A 15,597-nucleotide genomic window follows, 5' to 3' on the forward strand; every position below is an offset into this window, starting at 1 on the left:
AACTCGAGAAGTACTGCCTAATTGTCACAGTGTCAATGAAGAAAATTGTAGAGCAGCATGAAAACTCTGAATACAGTTTTGTGTTTGCTCGTACGTGCTACATAAAAGTGTTTTTCCGAGCGTGAAACAAGCCCCGCGAATACACGCAAGTGTCTCGACGTAAAACCAGTTATGGCACAATTCTGCGTGCATTCGCGAATCCTTTCACACTCGGAAAACAGAAAGCTGTATCGGGTTTTTCACGTTGCTCTACAATGTTCCATTGACGCTTGGATAATTAGGGTCGTACTTCTCGAGTTAGATCATTAATTACAATTATTAAATAAATCTCAGTGACTAAAAAAATACTGGCGGCTACTCCACTGTACTGGAAACAATACGCACTAGGTTTGCTTCGCGTAACGCCGTTCCTCTTTTTTTTTCAATCGTGCTGCGGTAGCTGGGAACCCTGTATAGCACTATACAGGTGCTCTGACTACCTGATCATTCACATTGCAACAAGCACAGAGCCATTATGTGTATCATAGGATGCAGGGAACTAATAACCTCGCAGCATGACCGAATGTCTGTATATGCAGTACGAATGTGGAAATGTGGACAATGCAATTTATTTATCATTTCTATTTTGTTCTGCATATCCAACAAGGTTTGTAGCTATACGCGTACATATCGATGTAGGAACACTCACACATTGTTGCACCAAGGCCTACAAAAATTGTTGAAATGTTTGTCATTGTATAATCAATGCTTAGGTGACGTGTAGAAAATCCAGTGAAAGCGCCCAATATTTTTTACGTGTACTTTTTCGTAGCTCGTTGTGGGAATTCACTGGCCCAGATCTTCAAGTAAGCGTACTCACAGCAATTTGACTGCCATTGTACGCTGTAATATTTTTTCTTATGCCTACATAAATTCAAACACGAACAGTGCGCGGACGTCGCTTTAGGTTCTGCAGTATATAAATGGTTAGAATTTGCGCCCGTAACCCATCACGCGGCACTCCTGCTGCTGTATGAAAAGCCTATGTGTAACACCTCTGGCAGTTACAGCCATGAACATGTTAAAAGATAAAGTAAAATTTGATTTCTCTAATATTTGAACTTGCTAAGAAATTAGGACAGGTAAGCGCATAATAAAAGCTGTGCAAGAGACGAAGTGGCTATCATGTGAGCATGAAGCATATTCAACAAGGAATAGTGCACCGCCCCTTAAACACATTATTCTTACCACATTGGCAAGAGCACTGCCCCTTGGAATCCTCTATGCACAGGCGTTTGAGTGGTTTATTACAGACGAACTTACAAGAGTCACCTGTAAGGATAAACACCAAAGATGCAGAAATAGCGTGATCTCAGAGAGAATGAAAACGTGTCATAAAAAGCAAATTGGGTCTTTCTTTAGTCGCGTACACCAGGCACGCACTACAATCCAAAGGTGTTTATTGTAGTAGAGCCATTAGGCCCGAGTAAAGATGTCCCTGCACAGTTCAATGCTCCCAAAGCGGAAGAATGACTGATGAATAAAAAAAAGCTACAGTTCTTTTTCGTGTGCAATTCCCTTATTATTCTAGTATTGAATGTGTTTTATTGCAATTTGCAATGAAACTGATAAATGGATAAAAATGTGGCCGCCAATAAAGTTTGGCAAGAGTAGCGGGTGAAGTACGATATTTTTGGCAGTGTTCTAAAGCTGGAAGTTTCAAAGTAAGATCAATATTTTTTTTCGCCGTCAGCAAAATACGTAACAATAAAAAGCACACGTATAACCATTTTTAGGGCTAAATAACCCGTATATATGTAAGCGATTATGAAATTTTGTGGGTTTGGATGTCCAAAGAAACTTACGTTCGACACTACGAAAAATATTGCTGTCAGGCTCGCGTTCTTTTTTTCAACTTACGTTTCAATTTGACGGAGGAAATCTTTCCTTTACATCGCGTTGGAAGCTTTCTCAGCTTTTTTTGGACATGAGTCGCTTAAGTGGGGGTTAATTTCTGTTTTATTATCAGGGTCAGCGGGTCCGGAGTCGCCACATATCCTGCGGACTAGAGTCGGCGCATGTCCTCCAAGATCAACTCCTGGCCGTCCGGAGAGCTCACAACATCGGAGAAGCCTTTGCCCTACCGGTGCCTACGTGGGCGGAGCCTCCGACTTAGCCTGGGGGCTCTTGCCCTCGGGCCCTAGTTTTTCTGGACCATAATAAAGTTCTTGCCATGCCATTCCAGTCAGATGCTAGAATGGACACGTGTTCATGAATAGTCAGGAAACACAGGAGCAGAAAATAAAAAAAGATGGCTGACTAATGGAGTAGCACACGAGGTATAAGGATTATAAACAGGGATAAGGTGCCTCAGAGAGGCTGGCCAACGTTTCGATAGGAGGACCTATCTTCGTCAAAGGCGGCCTCGTCATCCTCGGCGGGTTAGTTTTAAAGGGTTAGTGGAGTGACGTCACGTCGATGTCCGCTGTGGCTGGCTGTAAAGGGAGAGACTGAAAAGAAAATGAGCGCCGGCGCTTGACTGGCTAGGCGCGGTTTCTAAGACGAGGGGACAAGAGCGGGAGAGCGAGAAAGTGGCAAAAAAATTATAAAAAAAGAAAAAAAAGAAAAAAAAAACCGTCAGAGGGGGTTGGGGGAGCGAGAGGCGAGTGAGCGTTCCGAGGAGTCGTGGTCGGCGTGCGTTTGGGGTCCCTGAAGAGCCGGTCAGTGTGCAGGTCACAATACGAGTCAACTCGTATTGTGACCTGCACACAATACGAGTTGACTGTATTGCGCTTTGTGAGAATCACTAAGTAAATATCACAGTGTCGTCTGCTTGTTAACCCATCAACCACGCCCTTCTGTTGGTAATAGTAGGAGATTATTCAACGCCAATTGAGTGATTTCTTCTATGAGACTGAAGTGCGCTTCTCAAACGCAAGGCATTCCACTTCAGTTTATCGACAGGCTGCGGGAATGTGTTGTCCCGCTTGTTCAGCCTCTGAGATGAAATGCAATTGGCAGTTTTGTTCGTCGAGAGACGTACTGGGCGTGATAGCATGATATTCGCATAGCACGTCCAGCAACGCTCCTAGTATTACGAGGAGCGCTGTACGTATCGTGCGCAGCTGTACGTTCGTTCTTGCACGTGAACACGCAGGCGACTCTGCCTTTCGATTGATTAGCATTGCTCTTGAGCAATATGAGCTCGCAGGACGGTGTTCTAAGAATTCGGGGCAGTGGGCAGAGAGATGAGGGCGATACGTTGGCAAGATGCAGGGCGAGAGGCAACCGCTGTTGCCTTGCAGAAACTGCGCCCGGCGGGTTATCGCCCGTCTCATGTAGCGTTGCCGCGATGAGAAGAGCGGCCAGTGGCGATGATACTTGAAGCCTTGATTGTCCGTGAGATGCAGCGAGGGAAGTCTTTCAGCGTATGTCAGAGTCCAGTGAACGCATGAGATATTGTCCGCCAGCCTTTTATGATTTGCTCCGCTTCTACCATGGTTTGCACACAGACTCTTGGCCAAAAACTGGCGTTTGTGCACACAATGCTCATTCCAGAAGCGAAACGCGAAATATTGCCTGGCTTTGTCACCGAGCCGATTGTTCGGAGCAGGACAATGCCTCCACTTGTTTTTTTTTCTTGTTTCGTAGTCAAAAAAGCTACGCGTTGCGCGCGTCTTTTAAGATTGTTTCTAGTGCAAGAGAACTGTAAGCATTGCAAGTTGGTTCTTCTAATGCACTTATCAAGCATGGAACTGGAATTCAGTCCTTTGCGCCCTTGCGTGGCTCGCGATCACCATGGCATCCTTAAGAGTTCGCGTGACTTCCAACAATCGGCGTGTATGCCACACCTGCTGAGTCACTACCGCTGTCGCCGATGGCGTCTTCGCAAACGTTCCTTCAGTTTATTTTGTGTCGGAAAACAAAAATTTTCGTAAACAAATGAACACAACGCAACTGAACAGTTTCTTCACGACTATCAGGGAATTGGTAACAGGTGTTTACGTTACCTGAGGGGCCATATTATTAACAGTAGCGCAACAGTTAAATTTGGCATATTGACGATTTTCATGCACATATAAAATATTTACCGGCAAATTGAAACGTTTGGTGAGGGAAATGTTTGCCCCAAACAGGGACTACTTACGCCTTTCTGCAAAATCTACTAATGAACTCAAGTTGACGTTCCGAATTTCATATTTGCGGTGATGCCTACGTGACCTAAAAACAGATTAAACAGCCTTTTACTGACTTTATAAGAGCTAGGAAAAATATGATTGCTTCATAATTGCTTTAATAGCACTGTCAGAAGACGGTGGCAGAGCCGTCAGCCGCGACATATTATTCTGCGGTAAAATGAGCTCACCCAGAAATAACCGCTTTGGAGATTGATAAAGTTGTGTCTGGAGTCTCAGCAAATTGCTATAGCCGCATAGAATTCTCTCGCCGTTATCTTATTTAGTTTCAGCACAAGATCCTTTCGTGAACTGTTTTTTCCCAAGAATAGAGCAGTTAGCTAGGATTTAAAGAAACAGAGAACATAAATGAACTAATTTGAATTTAGTAAGAAATAGTGGCGCTGCAGGCTTGCAACTTTAGTTCAGTGAATAATACATTGAATATTCAGCTACACATTTCTTATAACAACTCATCTTCTTCTGCAACACGGTGACGCATCCACGAGTAAAATTATGTGGCCAAGGACTTTGTGCGAATGAAGCAGGGCCCGAACTCACAAAACTTTCTTACGCTAAAATGGTTCGTAAGAGAATATTTGAGCCAATCCTGATGCTGGACCTATTATTAGCGAAGGCGGTTGGCCAATGGCAGAAAGTACTTTCGAAAGTAACGCTTTGTGAATTCGGCCCCAGAATTTACCTGTAACTCACGCAGGTGGCTTATTAATAGCAAATTCACAAGGCTGCTTGCAGTGCTGTCTCAAATGGAATGTTGAATTTTAGATTACATATCAAGGGATTAAAGCAAAGTGTTTTTTTTATCAAAGCCTGTCTACTCCATATTCTTGATCATGGGGACAAATTGATTTGTAACTGCACCTTCTTAATTGAGTGCGGAGTTGCCATGGTAATGTTTCAGTTTGGAAAAATTCGCGTACATTGTAATGAACGTCATATTTCTAAAACTACGCGATCAATTTCTATAATATTAGCGAAGGCAGTAAATCAGCGATTCACTTTTGATATTATTATCACAAAGAATTTAATATAAACTGAGTGGACAATAAATAAACATTTAACTGATAACAATCACACTAATAGCGCTTTAACAGAATCAGTGATGTAACTGACCTGCAGCTGATCATCAATTCAATTCAATTTTTATTCCCTTATAGAATATGCCAAGCAATATGCACAGACTGTATGGACCCATAGCCAAAGTCGAAGTTTCCGATGCTGTCGGAAACGAACATTTGAGTCGCACATAGCGAGCTACATGCCAAAATAAAATAAAATCAAAAGGGCATGGAGCTCATAGCAGCGTCTTGACATGCAAATTAGGATGTCAGTTTTTTACAGTGAAATTAATTCAAACCAATTTTACCCACAAAATTAAAAGCTAGCCAATGTTAGCAGTTGGGGGTCTGCAGCCATAAATAAAATGCTAGGATGACGGGCTTTAAGTCTTGCGTTGGTTTAAACTGTCTGGCTCGTTCAAATAAACACTATTTACGTATTTGAATATGCATTTACTTGCTTCGTATGCATGCGTTAAAATGTTAGCTTTTTGCATAAAAGTAATATAGCATAAATTGCCTAAATATTATTACGCGAATGAAGCACTGATCCCACAGCAGACCCATTGCCACGCGGGCCTGTTTAGATAAGAGATTCCGCGCGATCCTCTTCTTTGTCGTCGTGCAAAACGTGCGTATCATTTTTCCTCTGTGGCAGAAGAGCCGTCCCAGGGCGTGTAAACATTGGCGGCAGCAGTAGAGTGGTACGGTTTAGGGCGAGAGACGTGGACGACACCACTTGGTTGTGATGAATATGTCATTGTACTAGTTTTGGAGACGAAAACATACGTAACAGCCTCAATGGCGCGAAGCACTAGATAGGGGTTTGTATACCGAGAGAGGAGCTTTTCTGAGAGCTCAACGTGACGAGAGGGGCACTAGAGGCGCACCAGGAAACTTGGTGTAGAGAGCACGTCTCGGTGTCGTTGATTGTACAAAAGCCGCTGGTTCTCTTGCGAGGTCAACAGACGAGCGTGGGCAATGCGCCGTGCATGGGCGGCTTGGGTAATGGCATCACGTATATATTCACTATCTGGGGGTGTGGGCGATGGAAGTAGGAAATAGTTTGTCCTGACCTAGCATAGGGTCTCAACCGGAGTTCAGCAAAATTGGAGAGCAACTAGCAGTGTAATTATGCAGCAAATATAGGCGACTCTAACATTGGGTTAAGCGAGATACCATTTCGTGGGGTCAGACAAAACTTACTTCGAAAGCATGTCTGTAAGGATCCAATAAATACGTTCGTTGATGCCGTTTGTTTGCGGGTGGCACGACGGCTTCAGCTTACCGCTAGTTGAACACGCGCTCAAGAAGACGACGATGACTCCTGAGAGGGAAGTGTTGCCACGATCTGTGAGCCGTTTGCGTAGTGCTCCATGTTGTAAAATGCCATGATGTAGCCGGGAATGGGTAACATCTGTGGCGCAGCATGGTCGAAGCGCTCGCATAGTGGCGTAGTGAGTGACGTAGTTGATGGCGACGGCGACTCACTTGTTGCCACAGGTTGATTGAGGGTAGGGCCCAGGATGTCCAATCCAACGCTGAAAAAATATTCGGACGGGTTTCCAGAGGTGGCAGGTACCCATCGGGTAGCGTCGACGATGTTTTGCGGCGTCGGAATTTCTGGTACGCAGGAGAATTTCGTCGCACGACGTGGCAAAAGCCGGGAAAGAAGAAGCGTCGGCGGACCCTGTCCATAAGTGCGAGAGATGCCGAGGTTTCCAGTCGTAGGTTTGTCGGGAAGTTCATGGAGAACCGTAGCGCTTATGTGTCTGGGAACGACGAGCAGGTATGCAGGACCATCAGTTTGCACATTATGGTGGTGTAATATGTCGTCATGCAGAACAAACATACATAGCCACGCGTTGGAAGGCGAAAACTTGAGGCGGTCAATGATGGCCCGCAAGGAAGCCTCATGACGTTGGCGTAGGCGATGTCATAGTAGGCAGCCAAGAGGTGGCAAAGAGTGGTGGAATGCTCAGGTAAGTTGTCTGTCACCATCATTTACGTAAATGAGGCGTCAAGGCAAAGAACGCGCTATGGAGCCTTGGGAGGGTTAGAGCAGGAGTGCACTACAAATGTAGCAATGTGGTTCTTTTCAACAGAGTTGCCAGCGACATGCCTTTGAGGGAGTACTTGCTTTGTCATGCCAAACTTGGCGGCAGTTAACCACGCCCGGTTAGCAGTAACGGTTGGGATGGAGTGAGGTACAGTGTCATATTGCATTAATATTATATCATCAAGTTGGGTGACGACGTAGTGACCATCGGGCACTGGAATGAAGGAGCGCAATTTGGTGAACCTGATCAGTTTAGACGGCAGGCGGACAAAGCCGGTAGTACGCAGATTGCTTGGGGGATTGGCAGGACAACCAAGAACAGCAGGTAGTTCCACGCAGAGGGCACCGACAGGAAGAGGGAAGAATGAGGGCAGACTGCATCGTGAGAAATCAAGTCGAAGGATAGGTTTGTGTGTGTGTAGTCGAGCGCGGTATAAAAAGGCTTAAATTAGGTAGTCGGTGGTTTTGATACGGGCAGTACTTATTCCAACAAACGCAACGGTGCCGAGATGGGCGACGTGGACGTTTTTGTGCGGTAGCACGTGTTGAGACTTTCCTCCACTGACTTTTGAGGCTGCTGCTCATAATATAAACCTGGGCTCCCGAAAAAAGCAGTGCATTTGCATCAACACCACCGAAATCGACATCACCTAGGTGTTCGTTTGTAGAGCGCAAAATTATTGCCTTTTCTGACGAAGACGTCGATGCATGCAGCATCACCTCCAAGAGGAGCTGCATAATATAGTTTTCTATCCGGGGAAAGGCGTTGGTGGTTGGAGAAGAATAGCAGTGAGGTTATGGTGAAAGGGACTGACGGCGCTGTGTCGAGGACGAGTGATTCGAATGAGCATAATCCACAGGGACTTCAGCATCATGTGTCGCATGGTGTGGTGAGTAGCGGTGTGGTCAGTGAATGGGTGAAAAGGTGGGACAAGGTTGCTTCAGGAAGGGTACGGCCAGCGCGAGTGGCTGGGACGGAATATCAGGAGGTCCCCCTACAGCCCAGAGCTTTGCAACATCCTCCTTGGTATTTGTTCTCATACATATCTTATTTAACGAATGAGTAAACGTTTCTTTTTCTTCACAAAAAAACGTGTCCAATTTGACAGCAAAAGAAGCAAATCGCTCTGTAGTCGGGGATGTTCCAACCAGCTGGGCTGCGGAAACGGTACGAAAAGTACGGGTCATTGCAAGGCACACTAATCGGGAGTGAGCACAGGCTGAAGGAACACCCATGTTGACAAATTCCTGGCGCACAACATGTCTGAAAAGGACAGATGGCCGGGAGTGAATGATCAGTAGGAATGTGGTGTGGTGACAAAATTGGCACGGAATGACGCCGCAGCAGTATTGCAGAAGCAAGAAAACTGAGCAGTTTCAAGTTGATTTTCGCCTGCTCAAAGCGGCAGCATTCTTCGACGATTGCATCGATGACGGAGATTTTGGCGTAAACCAGCAAGATGAAGGCATCATCTCCGGTGCCTTTCAATACATGGGCAACTTTGACTCACTCCGTCAATTTCTCGTCCACCTTTCGGCAAAAAGCTAGCATACCTTGTATGTAGGTGACAAATGACTCGGTGGATAACTGGGCGCAGGTAGCGAGCTGGCAGCCAGCTGGCGGCCAGCTCTATGGAAACTCATCTGCTGGCGGCAGATCTCTATGGAAACTCGTCTGGCCGCCAGAAACTTGTCTGGCCGCCAGCTAGCGGCCAGACGAGTTTCCATAGATCGCGGAGATTCTGTTCGAAAACGTCTCTGCTGGTGAGCACTTGCTCGTGTACCTGAAACCAGACACACGGCGTCCCAGCCAATTTGAGCCCTGGTATTTCTGCTAACGCTCTCGTACATACTGATCCAATCCCAAAGTCGCGACCATTCTGGTCGGAGGATGCGCAAGAATTTCGAGGTTGAGGATGGTCAACGTGTTTGGTAGCTGTAACTGATGTTGCCGGTGGTGACAAAGTGTCATCATCGAGAGCCATAGCCGGAAGGTGGACGGCACGGCTGCTGGGGAGTTCCGTGGCGAGGCACCGGGAAAGTCCAACTCCACTAAAATGTTACGCGAGTAAAGCATTATTGGCACAGAAGACTACACGATGTATGTCTGCACAGCGCATTGCAACGTTGGCCAGCTTAGCTAACAGCATACGCACGAGTCTCTTCGTCATCGTTTTTGTCACGACGACTGTGTTCGACTTTTTTAATGAACACTTGTGTCAATATTCCATCTTCCATAGCTTGCACAAGATTCGAACTCATTTTCTGAAACAACTTCTGTAGAAGACCATCTCCTTCGCAGAATTTATTTTGTCTTGTGATAGTGGCAATTATAACATTATTGTAAAAAAAAAACAGGGCCTTACTTGCTTGAAGCCCCGAAAAGCAGTGCGACAAGTAGCCACCAGGAGATTGTAAAGGAAATCCTCATAACGGTTGCACTGAAAGGCAAAAAAAACTGTGTAAAGCTATTCTATTGTGCCACAAAGCTAATACTTGTACTAGTGGTCTTCAATGCTACATTTATAATATATATTTGTACTTATGGCGGCTAGTTCTTCCTTCTGCAAGAAAAAATATATCAAGGTGAAACTTAACGACGAAGAAATGTTAGAAAGGTGCAAAAATAACCTGTAACAAGGGTGTTTACGTGGGGAAACTCATTAAACATTCAGCTCCACTACGGCGCCCCTCAGAATTATATCGTGCTTGCCCGTAATACCCAAGAATCGAATTGAGAATTGTTAATTTTTATAACGATCGTAATGAAAATATTTCATTATGTTAGACGGTGTATAATAATATTTCACACGAAACATATCTAGTCATAGAGTGTGATTGAAACGTTTTCGATCAATTAAAATGCATTTCTTTCCGAAAGCACTAACAGATATGGAAAGTGCCAAACGTACACGCGTGGGTGCTGCGAGCATATGCTACAGAATCGGCAACATGCCATGGCCGAATGCAATACCTAAAATAAGTCGCGCTTCTGGTATATGTTTTGCAAATTCCCCTCGAACGAGAATTCTCACCTTCTATTAGAAATGCATGGCGACTCACAGGTGCAGTGTATCCATTCGTTGCACAGGCACAATTTGTGCACACGAGTTCTTTTTTTATTGCCTCGTGAAAGTTTATGTGAATATGTTACTGTACGTGAGGCTACATGTACCAATATTTTAATGCAGCTCGAAATCCGCTCAACAATTGAACAAAATATGCCTACAAAACATGAAAATGAAGCGGGTCCTCGGCGTCTGTCCTAGGCTAGATGTACAGTGTTTTTTTTTTCGTTTTGCTGATCGCGATTGTTATCGCTGTTGCACGCCAAGCAAAGTCAGTTGAAATACAGCGGTCGACAAGAGAAGTGGAGGTAAGAAAATATTACTTTCTCGATCGCATTGTTTGAGCGCAGCGAATACAAAATCTCGTGAAGTGTACATCGCCAATTTCAAATGCAGAACATTACATGTGTGCAGGTCTACGAATACACGATATACATTAAAAATTCCGCAGTTTTATGAAAACTTTTGAGTACAGCATTAAGAAAGCACAATTACCAATAATATTAACGAAAGTGTACTTACAGGGCCTTGCAGTCAATTATCAAGGACGCTTATGATAGAAATGCGCTAGTAAAGGTGTGCCCGTTACACAAGATCAATTCAAAGAGTTATGAAAAGAAGAATAATCTAAATGTCCAATGCCAGTAGAGACACCTGGTGTTAGGTAGGCACGGTATGACATCTAAGTGCTGGATAAGCTACTTACTGGTAAAATTTGAAAAGATAATCATAGTTGGCAGCAAAATGCTTCGTTCAGACATTGTTGACATTTGCCAGAGTTGTGTTTTACTTCACCATTACAAGTCTCTTAGGAGCCAGTTGCAGGCCTCACTTGAGATTCTTTTCAACATTACCTCAGAAGCAATTACCTCCGATATAACCCCCGATATAATCCCCGATATAACAATGAATACATGTGAAACTGTGAGAAGTACTTCAACCGCAATGAAAATTACACAACTAATTTTGTCTAACAATTACACAACTAATTTTGTCAAACAAAAGCACCTGTGATGTTTTTCTGTAGAATACAGTGAATTGATGCTAAACTCCAGGATGCAACATCAACATTGCCATATACAACTCATATGTACCTCTTCAACCATTTGTTGAAGCCAATAAAGTAGTTTTGACGAACAGGAACATAATAGGACTTCCAGTCTCCCCACACATGAAATTTCTCCCTTCACCAGCTACGCGCGGTACATAAAATTGGTTTTTATGTGCACAACATACGGGGTCCCTACGTTAGAAAACATTAATTTCTAACTTCTCAAATAAATCAGCGTGACCGCTTTGAAATCTTCCCCGTTGAGATAAACATTGACAGTCAGCTAAATATTCTTGCGTGATTTGAACTCGGAAGCTTAAGGACTTAAGGCTTAATGTGACTAAGATATCACCTTAAATTAAAGGTCGACATCAATTTAAACTAATCCACCTCATTCATCGTTGCTCTGATTTGCACCAACCCAAATCCACCTTATCCGCCTTAATCCAACCTAATCACAATAATTCACCTTAATCAACCTATAATACAATTTTATACACCCTAATCCACTTTATTCCAATTTCATCCGCTTTAATCCACCCTAACTCAATTTTGGGAGCGGTGAATAATGGGAGCTATTTTGGGAGCAGTCCTCTGAGCAGTGAATAATGGCCATGATGATGGACATGCGAAAGAAACCATCTTTTGATTCCGTTAGTCGAAAAAACGAATGCACCTCCTGAGCTGAAAAATACAGTACTTGATGTGCAAGAATATGTCAAACACATGTCAGAAAATCCAGGCGAGGTTTTAGAACATCCCTCCAAGCAAGACCGCGAACTTGTAGACAATACATCAGGGTTTTACTTGCAATAGTAGAAGACTCTAGCAGCGGGAATGAGGTACTAGACCTAAAGGACTGAAATAACGACCTAGGGCAGCATGATCGAAGGCAGAACATTGGGATCCACGAACCTAAATTGGAAGAAAACGAAAATCTGATTTCCCTAATTAACAAGCTGATTGCTTGTGTCGGCGTTCGTCAGCTTGTTAAAGGGGATATAAACGGGATTTGCCGTCTTCCCGCAAATCATGGGTGGGGGTCTTCCGCCCTAGTGCGTTTTGTTTTAAAAAAAACAAAGGAAAATTGGCAGGAAATGGCTCGGACACTGCGTGAAAGCGAATAAGATGTCATCTTCTACCATAACCTTACCCCGCGAAACAAGCACCTCTAATGAATGGGACATACAAGGGCACTCACTGCAAAAGGCTTTCGCCTCCCGTTATAGAAGAACGAAAAGGTGTTGGTCTGCAAGGGACCAGGAGAACCAATTTTGCGCATAACATGCGAGACAGATCTGCCCACGATTAAGGGAAAAGCAAGTGTCGACAGTGCTAAACGAGAGGAGATCCCGTAAACTTAAAATTAACCCCGGGAAAACGAAGGTAATAATTTTCAGATCTAGAAACAAGACATGCAACGTTAACCAAGATATTATGTGTGCAGAACATAAAATCGACATTGTTCATGAACACAAAATCCTTGGGGTGACATTTTCATCTCATCTAAGTTGGGATTCTCACATAAATAACTTATGTAAGCAACTTTCTTTAACTACGGGAGTTTCATCGCGGTGCCGCGAAATTCTCCCAACACAAATAAAAATTAAAATATATCACGCGCTATTTCAATCACACATAAACTACTGCAGTTTGGTTTGGCTTACTACGACTCAGCGTAATATAAATAGAATACTACTTTTACAGAAGAAAGCTGTCCGTCGCATTGCCAACATTGGTTGTTTATCTCCGACTTCCACATACTTTTGCACTCACAGGTTAATTAAAATCCAAGATTTGTATGAGTTTCGCATCCTGCGTTCATTTTACATCTGCTTTTCTGCGTTGCAACACTTCATTCAGACTACTGCATTTCTGCAGCGTCAGAGTCATGATATCAATACTCGAAACATCGGAAAGTGGCTTATACCCTGTTTTCGTACCGACTATAAACACCAGTCTTTGAAACATAACCTTTCATATATTCTAAATAAATATAATGACTTAGAGAAACCCACAGTAAATATATTACGTGAAATATTTCTGAATTACTAATTTATTTATTCATTCAATTATCTATCAAAACACGGTCATTTGTTTCGTTCTTGTTACTTGCTTTTGATATATAACTGATGTTATTTTGTCATATTGCAGTTAGTTCTTGTATTAGTGGTGTTATCATTTCTTTCTCTTAGTAAATGAGAGTGTTGTATACGTATTACTGTAGAATTGTGCTTTGTTAGTTGCTTGAAATAATGTTTGTTTTGCATTCTAACACAAATGCATTGTTTTTCTTTTTTTTGGCTCTACCAGTAAGAGTACAGGTTCTCAATGTGTAATCATGTCTACTATCTGCGTAAATAACTTGTTTATTATTGTGTATTATGCTTTTAAACATCTGTTATCTGTTTACCTGTCACTTGTTGCCATGTATGTGTGGTCTCCTGGGCCCCGTCAAGCTGTATTCTTGCAGCTTTTAGCCCAGGAGTCCAGCCAGAATAATTTCTGATAAATAAAGAGAATTGAATTGAATTGAATTGAACGCTCATTCAGTTATATTTTTTTATACAACTCATAACTTTTGACACTAATGGTCACGACGTATCTACACAAAATCACGGATTCTGTGGAATAGAAGAATTTCACAAAGTAGTAGGAGGCTTATATTATCATAAGAGTAAATCATTTTCTTTGTTTTGTTTAAACACAAGAAGCCTTAGCAACAAAGGCGACGCCATTGCCACCTACCTGAACTCCCTTGTCAATAAGTTTGATATTATAGCATTCACTGGAACGTGGTTCACTGGCCCGTCTGATGCTGTTCAATTTGAAGAATACTCCCCATGTGTCGTTGTTCAGGGACAACAGAAAAAGGCAGAGGTATCCCTTTGTATTTTCAGCAGGGTATCTCGTACGTCTTCCTAAAGAAACTTGCCGTTTTTCACAGTGATTACGAGATACTTGGTGTCTGTTCTTATTGTGTTATTGTACTGCTCGTTTACCAACGCCCATCTGGTAACGCCGAAAGCGCTTTCTCATTGTACTTCGCTCATTTAGATGACAGTGGAAATCTGTTATTGTGCTTGGGCATTTTAATATAGATATATTACCTGCGAATATTGCATCAAAAAATGTATTGATTGAATGTCTAATTAAAATTGGACATTGTATTAAATTAACCTTGCCTACAAGGATAACTGCGCACGCGGAAACGGCTTTTGATTTATCTTCACTGACTTTTCATCAAAAGATGTTCAGTCGGATGAGACAGCTGGTGACACTAGCGACCGTCTCCTTTTCTAAATTTTGTGCCACATCTGAAAAAAGTCATCAGGCAGTACACGCCACACTTCTTACAAGAAAATTAACGAAGAAACAGTAAACCGCTTCCGGTGCAATATTTCAGAACTGGATTGGTCAGATGCCTTTCATGAAGAGGAGCCCAGTAGCCCTTAAGAGATTTTCGAAGGGAGATTTCAACATGCCTATGAGCTCGCATTTCCTCTTGTCCCCCACACTAGATGCAAAAAGTCTACAAAATCATGCGCCACCAAAGATCTGTACAAAAGAATAAGACGTAAACATAATCTCTTTGCGGAATTGAACTTGACTAAATTTGCAAAGAATATACCGAACTCTGATTTCAACATAGCGAAACAGGAACGCTACGCAAAAGCGTTCGCTGGCAAGCATCCTACGAATCCAATTTATAAGTCGTGTAACAGTTTAGCATCTTAACAACCTCAAATCACTCCAACAGAAATTGTGATTGAAGGTGCAACCAATAGAGGCCAGTCCTTATCATATAACTTTTATTAGCACTTTTTATGAGTCGGAGAAAGCCAACCTATGCAAGCAAATGCCATTGACCCTATTTCATATCTCAAAGAGAATCGAAACCTACAATATTTCTTTCTTGAACAACCAGTGCCGAAATCACAAAGTATGTAATGCTTCCGACAAATAGTTGTTCCGCTGGAGCAAGTGGTATGAAAGTTGAGGTAGCAAAAGGTGTCTGTGATATTTTCGGTCCTCTGTTATCGCACACATGCAACCAAATGCTCAGATGGCATGCAGGTTTCCAGAGAAGCTGGAGATCGCATTATTCAGTGTGGTAAATACAACCAAAAACTAAATCGAACCTCATAATTATCGTCCCATATCTCTTTTGCCAATTTGCTGAAAA

Source organism: Dermacentor silvarum, chromosome 7, assembly GCF_013339745.2.
Source record: "Dermacentor silvarum isolate Dsil-2018 chromosome 7, BIME_Dsil_1.4, whole genome shotgun sequence".
Classification (NCBI taxonomy): Eukaryota; Metazoa; Arthropoda; class Arachnida; order Ixodida; family Ixodidae; genus Dermacentor; species Dermacentor silvarum.